This window comes from Vanacampus margaritifer, chromosome 1 (assembly GCF_051991255.1).
Source record: "Vanacampus margaritifer isolate UIUO_Vmar chromosome 1, RoL_Vmar_1.0, whole genome shotgun sequence".
In the NCBI taxonomy this organism is placed as follows: domain Eukaryota; kingdom Metazoa; phylum Chordata; class Actinopteri; order Syngnathiformes; family Syngnathidae; genus Vanacampus; species Vanacampus margaritifer.
This window is the reverse complement of record NC_135432.1, coordinates 15,622,463-15,636,298: the sequence shown is the minus strand read 5'-3', so window position 1 is coordinate 15,636,298 and position 13,836 is coordinate 15,622,463.

Here is a 13,836-nt window from a genome sequence, read left to right as displayed (position 1 = left end):
TATTTAATTCATCTTCCACCACCGCAACATTAATCAGAATACCGCATTTGGATTAATAAATTAAGAACATATTATAGAACGTTTTTGGGGTTGACTTCCCCTTTGACAGCTGACGAAGTTCACGGTGAGCCTAAAGGCAAAAACATTCAAGTTTTCTCTCTCGTTTACAAATACAAATGTATTCAGTTTTGGGTCATGGGGTCAGAAAGAACCTTACACTTTTAGTGTGTGTGTGTGTGCATAGTTTTCCTCATATGACAATCACACGCGCTTCTCAGTAAGATGGAATTGGCCTCACCAGCTTCATCAGTGTTCCCAAGAGCTTGTCGAAAGTCCCACTCCCTTCCCGCCATGACATCACATGGCACACGTGATCCCAACGTGTGGTTTTGATCTACAGCCTTCATGACATGCTAGGTCTGATCATGTGGCTGCTGCGGGGCGCCATGATTCCGTCTACAGTCTCACGTTGGGCATTGGAACAGATTTTTTTCCCTCTCTTATTACATCCTCCAAGGGGGTAATCTTTCTTTTTGTTCATGTGTGGCAGGAGGCTAGCGATTAAAGTCTTAAACAAATGTTTTTCGTCAAAATGGAATAGCGTGATCAACCTATCTATTTTTGGGAAGAATTTTCAACCGTCATAAAACTTAAGATTTGTTTCTGTGAACATCAACGAGTCTTCAGTCAACTTGCAATTTGGTAAACATTTTTGCGTCTTCATTGATCTGAACATACTTGAAGTTGTTTTTGAGTCCAACCTAGCTTGATTTTGCAAGCATAAAGAAAAATATGAGTTCATTGAACATATGTTTTAGTTAACATTAAAGACAATTTTCAATATTTATTTAACTTAATGCACTTGTTTTTGAAAACAATAAAAAACAATTTGAGCCTTCAACGAACCTAAATACACATTTTTTATTAACCAAACTAATTTAATTTTAAATTGACCTATTGTGTTTTCTTTATTATTAATGACCATTTCCACTTAGTTTTCTGAACCGCTTAGTTGTCTAAATTATAGTATGTTTTCATAAACTTGACTTATGTCAATTCAGCTTAAGTTATGGCGCACAACAGACAATTTTGAGTCATTTAGTGAACCTAACCTAACTTTTTATATAAACACCAAATTAATTTTTTAATTAACCTATAATACTTTTTTTTTTTTTTACTCATTCACTGCCATTGACGGCTATAAACATCAAAAATTCATTTGAACTATTTCTATTAGTTTAACATTTTTCCCCCACTTTTGTTAACAAGAGTATGAAAACCTAGATTTTTTTTATTGTACACTTAGAACAGATGTAAAATGTGTGATTGATTGTGAGTTAACAAGTGAAGTTATGCGATTAATTACAATAAAAAAAAATCGCCTCTTGCCTCAAATTTTTAATAATCTTTTCTTTTTATGAATTTATGGCAGTGAATGAGTTAAAAGATCATTTCGAGTCTTCATTTGACATGGAGAAATTTTTTTTCTTAAATGCCTAACATGCAAATAACCTAACTTCTAGTTTTCGCATACAATGATGAATGAAGACAATCCTGAGACAAAAATGTAAATGTTTGTCAAGCTCAACGACAACTGAGTCTTCATTAACCCTAACATACATTTTGCTGATATCAAAGACAATTTCAGTTACTTTGGTAGCATTATTTATTCACAAGGCAAATAAAAAAAAAGATTAAAAAACAGGATTCAATGAAAAGACACCCAACATAAAAGCAGGACAAATGAAAGCAAAAGTAAATTACAAAAAAACAACAGATTATGAAATTAAAATGACAAAATAAAAGATTAGAAGCAATTAACTATCCCAAATGTTCTGTCATATGTTTTTGAAAGGCCTGAGCCAACGATGAAGCACAACATTATTGCTGTGAGGCGACATTGCTATCCACTGGAACTCCATATCAGGAACAATCTGCGATACTCAGGCAGAATGTTGATGTTGGAGCCATTTTGGAGCCTCTTGTTCATAACGCCGTGCAAAACATCAGCTAATTCCCATGTTTTCACACCATGACAGCATCGTCGTTACATAACCGAGATGCGGACTCCTCTGACCCGGCGCCGGCTTTTGGGTAAGACGGAACACATGTCCCGGGATGTCTCCGCCTGCTGTGCTCTCTGTGGACAATGCACGCAAACGGGCATCATCGACGTCAGCGCCGTGCACTCGTGCTTGCTCTCTCGCTGACTGACCATATGTTCATATTTACGGAGAGATCAACTGAGTCCTGGCATGCAGTCAGAACACACACACACACACACTGCATGTGCTTGTTGCGTGCCTCTGGCCAACTCGTTAGCAAATTCTGCTGTGGGCCTGTTACATCATTTGATCCTTCAAAAATGCTGGAAATTCATACGCACAGTTAGCCGAGTTACCTCAATAGTTTGAAGTAGGCTGGGCATGTAACGGACCAACTTTATATGGTCCAGCCTGTGGCAATCGGCTCGCAGGACACGAGCGAATCAGTTTATTTTTCCGGCCTGATAAAGACTATCAGCAGAGAAGAACCACGTCAATTTGGTGGCCAATGAAGTCATCTCCGTTCACACCCACAACGGCGCTATGCTGTACCCGCTTGCATGGGTCTAGGAAAATATCGAAACTCATTAGCCACCCCCGCTCAGATTTAAACAGCGCCTTAAGTTGGATTTGCACAGAAATAAGAGCCCGTTGTGACGACATACAAAACATTCAAACTCAAAAATGAGTTGGCTGGAGGAGCCATCTGCTATTTGCTCGTCGGCGTAAAAAACGTTTCAGTAAACATAGTGAGATGGAGCTGATTTTGGAACCAAGTTCTGTGCAAGCAGTAGCATTAATGTATGTCAAAGCTTCATATTGACATTCTGCATGTGATAAGCTGATTAAGGCACTAAGCCAGATGGGATCTCACTGTTGTTTTACTATATTTGTGTGTGTGTGTGTGTGCATCCCGTGGGAAAGCGAAAGTGGGTTGTCTGTGTTAGCTTAGCACGTTGTTGCAGCACGTCGCTTGGACTCCGCTTATCTCTGTTCATCCTTCTTGCCATTGTCCTCCTCATATCTGCTCATCTAAACAATAGCAGCACCGGCCTCTCAATCTGGCTTTGAAACGTGCTCGTCACTCAACATAATTACGGGGATGCACCGCGAAATGGCAAAAGCCGCACGTGTTTTGATTTGCTCTCTCAGTAGCGATGATTATTCGCATGCTTGACAGGATGACGCTACAGAGGAGGTCCGCAAGAACAATGTCAACTCTGCAGACTCCGCTTGTGTCCAGGCCAAGCCAAGTATTTCTGCTGGAGCCCAAAACATTTTCCGTCTTTCCTTCAGCACATTTTGCTGACAAGTCAACGCTGTGGTTGCGACCATCCAGGACGCGGAATAGATTGTTTGAAAAGATCATCTGCTGCCGTTTTTGCAGCATGTATTTAAAACGACTGACATCTGGCTGAAGTGGGTGAAGTAAACGGATGCTTACATGCTTTTTTGTTTTTAAACTGGGTACAACTGGGTGGCCTAGTGGTTTGCACTCCGGCCTCACTGTTCTGATGCTTGCAGTTCGAATCTCAGCTCCAGCTTCTTGGGTGAAACTTGTTAGGCTTTCTTTCATCTACTTCAAATTACTCCCACATTCCGTCGGCTAATTTAACAATGCACGACCACCAAGATTTGATTGTTTTTGCCACTGGTGTTGATTGTTCAACCAAAAGCATATCCAAATTCAGCAGATTTTTTACTTTTTCACTGCCCTTGACGGCTATAGATGTCAAAAACTCATTTTAACCATTTTTATTAGTTTAAAATTTTTTCCACTTTTGTTAAAAGGAGTATGGACCCCCCCCCCCCCATTTTTTTTTTTTATTGTACATTTAGAACATTTATAAAAATGTGTGATTAAATGAGTTAACTATTGAAGTCATGCAATTACAACTAAAAAAATGAATCGCCTGATGCGATTAGAAAAAAAGAAAAAGATTATAAAAAAATTTGGGGCATCAGGCGATTCGAATTTTTAATTGTAATTAACTCATTCACTGCCATTGACGGCTATAAACGTAAACAAATCATTTGAACTATTTCTATTAGTTTAACATTTTTTCCCCCACTTTGGTTAACAAGAGTATGAAAACCTATATTTTTTTTATTGTACATTTACAACAGATATAAAATGTGTGATTAATTGTGAGTTAACTAGTGAAGTCATGCGATTAATTACAATAAATAAATAAAAATCGCCTGACTAGATGATTGTTAAAAATTAGGAGCGTCGGGCAGTACAAATTTTTTAATCGTAATTAATCGCATGACTTCAATAGTTAACTCAACAATTAATCACAAATTTTATATCTGTTCTAAATGTACAATAAAAAAAAAAGTCTAGGTTTTCATACTCTTGTTAACAAAAGTAGAAAAAAAAGTTCAACTCTTAGAAATAGTTAAAATGATTTTTTTACATTTATAACCGTCAATGGCAGTAAATGAGTTAATTGCATGACTTCACAAGTTAACTCACGATTAATCACAAATTTGATATCTGTTCTAAATAAATCTAAAAAAATGTTAAACTAATAGAAATAGTTCAAATGAATTTGTGACATCTATAGCCGTTAATGGCAATGAATGAGTTAATTTTCAAACCTATTTTACCTTTCAATAATGTCTACACATTTATCATGCTACACTGGTATGGAATGTCATCAGTAGCATTTCTATAATTACCACGGTGAATTCATAACAACTATTTTGAACCCAGTGAGATGGAAAAAAAATCCATCGTCCACAATGAGATGTTTGTTAAACTGAGTGTGTAGCAGCTGACAGATGACGCTCGACTCAAATTTGGCGTGAAAGCGTAACATAGGGCTGTCAAGGATAGTGTGACAACAACAAACCCGTGTCCAAGTTGTGTCTCTCATGATTACAGATGGGATCTAAAAATTGATTATTTTGGAGAACCGGCTCCCACTAATTAGATTCTTAGGAAATGCTTGTTTGCTTGCCAGATGATTCTGCTTATTGATTCCACTTGAGTCACAAATGAGTGATGACATCACACTATTGTGCCCGCCATTGTTTATATTGTTTTTTTGATGTTTGCTGTGTTAGCAACTTAGCACTGATGCTACACTAACATAACATCCAAGACAGTAACAACATTAGCTTTCCTATTATGTTATCGTATCCTATCAAATATGAAGAGAAATTCATTGTGATGACGTGCAAAAAGAGGCGACTGTTACTGTCGCCTTAGTCACACGTGAGCTGAGTTTAAGAAACCGTGTGCATGTGTAAACTAGACGGATGCCAGTGCTGGTGATGTACTAAAGTACAGTAAACAAACCTCACTCCGTGGGAATTTTAAGAGTAGAGCCAGCCAGGGTTGGTCGCCTTTAAACAGGTGAGCTAGTTAGCTAGTTAGCTTATTTAGCGTATTCAACTTTCACCCCGCATTGTGATACGTGATTTTTGAGTCACAGACTGGATTGCGCTGCGTTGCTACTGTCACACATGCGCTTCAAGATAGAATGAGTTGAGTTTTTGTGTGATAAGAGTTTTGATTGATTGATTGAAATGTTTATTTTGAATGTTTCAACATTATTTCAGTACACAAATAAGTGACAATAATCAAAGAAAGAAAAGAACAATCTAAAGAAAACAGGCAATAGAAAAGAAAACAATCAATGAATATTTGAAAAGGCGTGAGAAGAAGGAAAACTTATTTCCTGCCATCCCACCCCTTCTCCTTAAGTTTAATAACATAGCTTCCATCCTTCTCTTACATACATTCATTTTGAGTGACAGTCTATACCGTATGCTGGCAGACGATGGATGACTGTCGTGTGTTTTCGGCCATATCATTACAGGAGACGTCAAGAGTCTACAAAGAGTCTCAGTTACGTGTGAGAGTGTTTTAGTTGCACGTGAGACCATTTCAGTGACATGTGAGAGCATTTCGATTGCGAGCCTTTTCCGTGTGTGCGTACAAGCATTTCAGTAGTGTGTGTGTGTGTGTTTCAATAGTTTATGTAAACATTAATGTGTCAGTTAATCATAAATTATATATATATGTACTGTATGTTTATAGACCGTTGCAGCGCAGCTGGCACTCAGTAATACAACAGCTGTCAGTTCAACTGTGGGAACGTATCTGGACGCAACCACATGGAGTTGCTTATGACATCATGGAACGTCGTAAGAAAATGATAGGATTATGATTAGCATACAATAATCCATGCTTGTTTTCAAAGAGAAAAAAATAATAGACACAGTTTGGGGTTCTCATTGTCATTTATATTGGGCTGCACAGAGAAAAAAAATTCTTTACCTACTTTATGCGTGACGCTCTGGCGGGTCTTGCACACCTGGCAGGTAGACTGTAAAATTAAACTGTGGATATGAGAAGAGTAAACAGTTGAAATCTTCACATCGGCAGAACGTTTTTGTTATCTTCCTTTTGTGGTGAGCCAATGGCACATAATAATTGAGGTAGAAAAAAAAAAGTTCTGGTGTACTGCCACCATCATAAAACATTGATTAATTGTGCAGGCAACGTTTTAAAGGAGACATACTTTACTTTTCACAATTTAGAACAGTTTTCAGGGCTCTTAAAGTCCCTTAAGTGAAAATAAATATATTTTGTAATTTTGACATACCACATAGAAAAGTGTTGTTAACCCTGACAAATTTGAATGATTAAAATAATAATAATACAAAAAAATAGATCGAGTAAAATAAGGCTTTAAAATTGTGAAATACCAATCTTTGTTTCTGTTTCCAAACGATGTGGGCATATCTGATGAATGTGCTGAAATCATGCTCTGCTTAATTGTCGACTGTCAATCAAATACCACTATGGCTAGCATCTTTCTTATGCCTACACAGATAAAAATATATCCACTTAACGTCTCCAGTGGCTGGAATATATCCCAACGAGTCGTCACGGGGCTTTTCCAGTGTAACAAAAGGCCCTAGCCACTCGCTAGCTCACAGGCTAACAGACGCCTTATTGCAGCGGTCCCCAACTACCGGGCCGCACAGTTGAAAGAATAACAAAACAAAACAACGTACTGTACTTCCGGTTAATTGATTAGCTGAGGCTTTAAAAATCTTTTATTTTGAAAAGTGACCGGATTCTCTCTGTTTACGACGGACTCTTGGCGCATGTCAAGATGCTAATTGTCTCAGTCGCGTAGCGCTGATGCTAATCGACAAGTTAGCAAAATGAGTAAAAAACAGACATATTTGGAACGTTTCCTTGCAACGGAGAAAAGGCACAGTGATGAGACAACACAGGAGACCAAGAAGAAAAAGAAAGGTGCATGGACTTACAGCTACAGGTGATTTCCACGCATAATGGCCCGTTCTGCGGCGATCCAGCGGCTCAGCGTTATGGTGAGTGAGTTACTCATGGACTTTAGAATTGTTCTGTGGTGCCTTGTTATGTTGCCACATTTAAGGAGGGCACTGCTAATATAGTTACATAAAATGTGGCTTCACACTTGTTATATCTACAAAATACCTCCGTTTTTGTGTTGCTTGTATCATTCATAAGCATTACCTTAGTGACCTCACCATATTAAAGCATTGTTGTTACCCTTGTTATGGTGTTTGTGCTGCTAGTACAGGCACATAAAAATACATAGTGGATTTGCGTTGTAGCCTTTTATTAACTCATTCACTGCCATTGACGGCTATTGACGTCAAAAATTAATTTGTATTAATTAAACTATTTTGTATTAGTTTAAATTTTTTTCCACTTTTGTTAACAAGAGTATGAAAACCTAGAAAAAATGTTTTATTGTACATTTAGAACAGATATCAAATTTATGATTAATCGTGAGTTAACTATTGAAGTCATGCGATTAATTACATTTAAAAATTAGAAGCCTCGGGCAATTAAAATCGTAATTAATTGTATGACTTCATGAATTAACTCACGATAAATCTTAAATTTTATAGCAGTTCTAAATGTACAATAAAAAAAATAGGTTTTCATACTCTTGTTAATAAAAGTGGGAAAAAAATGTTAAACTAATAGAAATAGTTCTGAATGAATTTTTGACGTCTATGACCGTCAATGGCAGTGAATGAGTTAATCAGCCGCAGAACAGCCAAGGCCAAGATCTCAATGGGATTTTTCTGGTTAAATAATGGTTAGATAAATTGTATATCAGGGTGTTGGTCATCAGAAGATCCACTTTAGTCAGCCACATGAACACACTCACATCGTGTACAAGAAAGACAAACAACCCTTTCATCACCAACAGCCACCTTTTTAGCTCCCTATTTTCAGCTCCTTCTCTGACTTGCTTTGCTTTCCCCTCATCCGAAAAAGAGCTCTCGGGGAGTGAAAAGATGATTAGAATTGGCTACAAATGCAGCTTGTAGCCCACTTTAGGCTGCAGATCAAAAGCTGGCTGCACAAAGCTGAGGCAGCTCACTGTTTCAGCTAAGCAGTGCTACGTCACTAATGTGCTGAAGCCACACGACACGCTTGTGAGGAACACGCTCTGATGTTGGGGATGAAAGTGACATGCAATCAAATATGCACTATTAATGTGTGCATGTGTGTGTGTGTCAGAAAGTGTCTCGCAGTCGTCTTAGAATATGTTTTTATCTCCCAGCAACTAACTCTCTCTCTCGCTCTGTCTCACTTTCGCAGGATCACAGAGATTTTAAGACGATTCTATTTTAACACGCAGCTTCCTTTTCATCCCGCAGCGATAACAAAACACGCAGCTGGAGGCATGCAACGAAACACAAGTGCATTCATATGATAGCTGTAACAGTGTTCATTAGAAATTATGTAGGCTAAATTTCAGAAATAAAATCACCACTGTCATTTGTATCCAAGGGCGTTTAATAACAAAACTGCAGGAAGGTGGAAGTCTTAAAGAATTCTAACTAGTATTCTAAGTCAGAATTTGGGCGATAACACGCCTCTGATAGCTGCACAGTGAAGAAGTGGTTAGCAAGGGGGCGGCATGGCTGTGGTGTCCTTGAGCAAGAAACCGATACCCTGAAATGCTCCCTGGGCGCTTAAGCAAGCCCTGCTCCAGTGGGTGTCACCCGTATGTGTTTGTTGCCTTAAATTTCATGTCCATGACAAAAAAAGATGGTTTCATTTTCATGTCTGCCTCACAGTTGAGAGGTCCTGCATTCCAATCTTGCTTCCAGCATTCCTTTGTGGAATTTGCATGTTTCTCCTTTCAATTAACATGTTTCTTCTGTACCAAATATTCCATATTTTGTTTAAAAAATAAAATAGTGTGTACTTTTCAATGGGAAAAAATACTGTTGTTGTTTACCGAAATATTAAAGGGGGAAAAAAGGTCATTTCAGAGATGTCATTCTAGTACTGTGACATTGTAATATTTTTGCTCACAGTTATCATACCATCAGAATCTAATGTCAGCCCATGCCTAGCTTAGGGTACAAAATAATATGCTGTACACCGTCTTGCAGACACGCTTGAGACATCTCAACAATGTTGTCGCTGTGAAGTGCAACACTCGAAGACGTTAACAACGGAGTGATAAAATGATGTTTTGACGTGAAGTGTGACGTGCCTGTTAGTATTTATCTCTTGCTGAGCTTCTATAATGGTCTTGTCATGCCGCGCTGTTCGCTTCATCTTCAAAAGGAAACGAGTCTCAGTGGCTCAGAGGCAAGACTTTAAACTAGGTCGCCGCCATGAGACAAGCACATTTGCAAGACAAGAAGGAAAGTTTGTGTGTGTGTGTGTGGGGGGGGGGGGGGGGATCGGGGGCAACGTTGTGCATTATTAAGATGTCATGCCTTGAGTCTGAAAACCTGCTTGGATTTACTTGAGTCTAAAGCAGGGTACACGCATCGTAACCATTTTTTAGAAAGAAGACTGACCCGTGAGAGGCAGCATGGTGCCACATCCACGCTACCGGAAAATGCAAAAGAAGAAGAAAGCTCCTCTATTTGTGTCTGGTAGCCTCGTGAGCTTCAGGTCGCTTCCTAATTGGCTGTCGTTCAGTTGACATCACAATCATAGAGTCCGTCGCTCTGGCAAACTCAGTGATCAGCAGATTTAACATTTTTGGCCTCATTGCTTTCTGAGCGGATTGGAAATGGGGAAAAAATACCCTTAAATGGCAGAATGCAGGTTTTTTTTTAAAGACTTTTTGTTATATACTGCAGTGGTCCCCAACCACCGGGCCGTGGGTCATTTGGTACCGAAAGAAAAAAAATTGCATTATTTTTTCTTTTTTTTCGAAAATGATGTTTTATTTTGAAAAGTGGCCGCTGTTACATCCGTCTCACTTGACAACTCTGTTGTTGGTGCGACGTTACGGACACCGTTAATAAAGTTGCACATGATTACACAGTAGATTTACGTTCATTATTATTATAGAGAAAATACCACAGTTTTTTTCTTGTCATTTTATTTTGTCTTTATCAGCTAAACCTTTAGATTGGGCCGTGAAAATATTGTCAGACATTAAACCGGTCCGTGGTACAGAAAAGGTTGGGGACCACTGATATACTGTATATAAGCGGTACAGATAATGGGATGGATGGATGTTAAAACTGCCAACACAACAAATGACTTCATCTGGGGGAAAAACTGAAAAGTCTCGCCCCTAGATTACACCGCATGCGTGTGCATTGCGGATCCGCTCCGCTCTGCGTGCTCCGGACACGTCAATACTACGGACAAAACTCGCCGTTCCGGCAGCTCCGTCGCCGACAACTTTCCGCTGTGTCTTGCGTGATCGCGCACGATAATGTGCATTGTAAAAGTTTTTACTGAAGTTAGTAATAACTCAGCGTCCACGGCCATAGCTTCTGCTATGACGTTCCATGCAACATCCTTTTTTAGGTTGTCCTTATAAAAAAAAAGGCGGTGCCGTGTCATATATAATTTTGTGACTTTCTACCTCTATTATAAATCTCTCCTCGTCCTTGTTTAAACTGTGAATAAGCAACTCGCCTGTTGACTCCAGGCCTGGCCCCGCCCATTATGACGTTTTGCTGACATGATTGCGAAATAGGATCTGACGAGTGTTTTATTCTGAAAAGTAATCGGAATTTTTTATTTTCGGTCTTCCTATCCTGCTCAATGTGTTCTGTGCTACTTTGCCATTTGACGGATGCCGACGGATGCGTCGTCCGACAAAAATAGAAAATAGGTCTATTCATTCAGCGGGCTCCGGCACGACGGAGCTAGTTCGTAGTTGATCCGTAGCGCATACGCAGTCGGTGTAATTTGAACAATCAGATAAAATGGATACAAATCGCGGATTCGTAACGCACACGCATGCGGTGTAATCCCGGGGTTATGCTACATTTACTCACCAAAAGCGAGAAGGCGATCTGGAACGCTTCCTTCACTAGTGTTTCACCGCGTAAAGTTTTTTTTAGATCACATGCCGCTCATTCATGCATTCGCGCACACCGAAGAGGAGGAGGCGTGTCCCTTGGTAAACAACTACTGTAGAGCACTTTAGCGTGTCAACAAAAGAGCAACTTTCTTGGGACTATACAGCCTGGGCACTATTTTCTCCAGCAGCGCCTTTTTTTAGGTACGTGATTTAGAACTTCTGCTTTTTTAGTGGCAATCCGGCAGCTGCGCTAACTAGATTTGGCATGGATGATAAACACGACTGTTACTGTGCAACAGCGGTCCCGACTGGCTGTGTTGTTGCACTCTGGGTGACAATAGCCAGGACGCTGTGAGTGACGTAGCCCGTACTCGAAGCCGATTGGCTACTGTGAGGCAAAATGTGAAAAAAAAGTTCACATTTTTCACCTTTGGCTTATTCGTCACGACATTTTGGTATGAATGTAGCATTAGACTGTCCAAGTCAGTCACCGGACCTTAACCCAATGGAGCATGCATTTTATGAGACTCAAGGGTAAAACAACCAGAAACAAACAAGAACTAAAAGAGGCTGCAGTTAAAGACCTGGACATCCCCAAATTGTCCCTTTACTGACTTTGATGGGAAGGGAGGGGGAAATGTTCAAATTTGGCAGAATTATCAATGCGTGCGTCCACCACTTAAGGTGACAAACGCACATGTAGAGTCTGAGAGTTATATTTCTCCTTCATGAACATTTTCCTTTGTGGCTTATCACTGATACTCTTGTGTAAAGTTATACACATGCAATGGAAGCCAAAGAAAACACAAAAAGCCCTTTGAAATGTTCAGACTGTGAGACGAGGATGATCAGCTGATTCCAAGTGTCTCTCTCTGTTTTCATTGCTCTGGTTTTGCTCAACTTTTGGACAATATTTTCCTGGAAATGTGTTGATTGTCAAAGCGCTATACCAATAAAGATGAGTTTAGTTGAGTCTGACTGGAATGAATTATGTATTTTGGTAACTCCACGAGGATCACATGATAGACATGTATGGGAATTCATCATTGCCAACTACTGTTCGGACTTGCATATTCCAACAAATTTCAGTTGTGATCTCTTAAGTGGGGTACACATAACAATTTTAAAATGTAGGAAAACCAGCATCTGATGAGTACGCTTGTACTTACTATTTTTTTAAGTGTTGTGCTACTCAATGGCCAGGAGCAGACTACACACATAATGATGTCACCACCAACGCTTGCGATCTCCCCACAGCCACAAGTCAAACGTAGTACCAAGACTGGCCTGTGAGAGGCAGCATGGTGCCACAGGGACTCCAGACTGTCGGAAAATATAAAGCAGATGAAAGCACATACAATCTGAACTTTGCTACTTTTATCTTAGAGGAATAATGCTCAAGTTAGGGCCTATTAAAAGTGTTTGTGTACCTGCTTGACGTGGGCAGTATTTTATTTTGAAATGGCTTGGTCAGAACCATCAAAAAGCCCAAAACGGGTCACAATACCGCCTAGGGGTTAATCAAACATTGAGAGTGAACGTCTGCTATTTCAGGGGATTAGGACTGAGCCCTGCTGGTTCATAACACAACGATTCAACTCCTAAACTCACTTTAACATAGTTCCTTGTCATCAAGAAGCGGCAAGATGGTGACAAAGTGATGTTTTTTTGGGGGGGTTGCGTTGTCCTGGGTTTGAAAAATCAATATATGGAGTTTTTAGGCGGATAACAGAAGATAAGTTCCCTTAAAAAAAAATCAGCAAAAAGATGAATTAGCAAATGCCGAACCACAAATATTTTGGGGGTTCACTGGTTTTCCAAAAGCAAATGAGGCGACTCTATGTAAAAGGGGCAGCTGATAATCATATTACCCTCCCCCATTATATAGATTATATAGAGGCGATACACCATTAAAAGCTCCCCCTTTTGGCAAGTTGATGTCCCTTGAGCCCTGTTACTTAACAACAACACACACACGAGAGCGTGTGGAAGAAGCAACACTTTACATGTAAGTGTGAGTTTGACATACAGATGCACATATGCACCCTATTGACTGCGGTGTGTGTGTGTGAACATGAGAGCAAAACAATACTTGTCATTCTCGTGCACCATTATTTTGCCAGCCTGCATCTTCAACTTATGAAATATGTAAACACGCTCTGTTGTAAGTACTTTTGCCATTAAGCATGGCCCCTTTTTGAGTGTGTGTGGAACCGTTGGAAAATAAATGATAAATGATATAGAAGGCCTGGCTTTCAAAGTGCTTCCAAAAGACAGTTGGATTGTACATTCGTCTTGTACATTCTTGAGCGCTTTCACTACTGTAACTATATTTTGGTGAGCCCCCTGCCAAACACACATAATCCACACAAATACAGCCATCCATCAAATTTATATGGCGCTTGGTTACGGGAAAGCTGGAGCCTATCCCAGCTAACTGTGAGTGAGTGTGTGTGTGTGTGTGTGTGTGG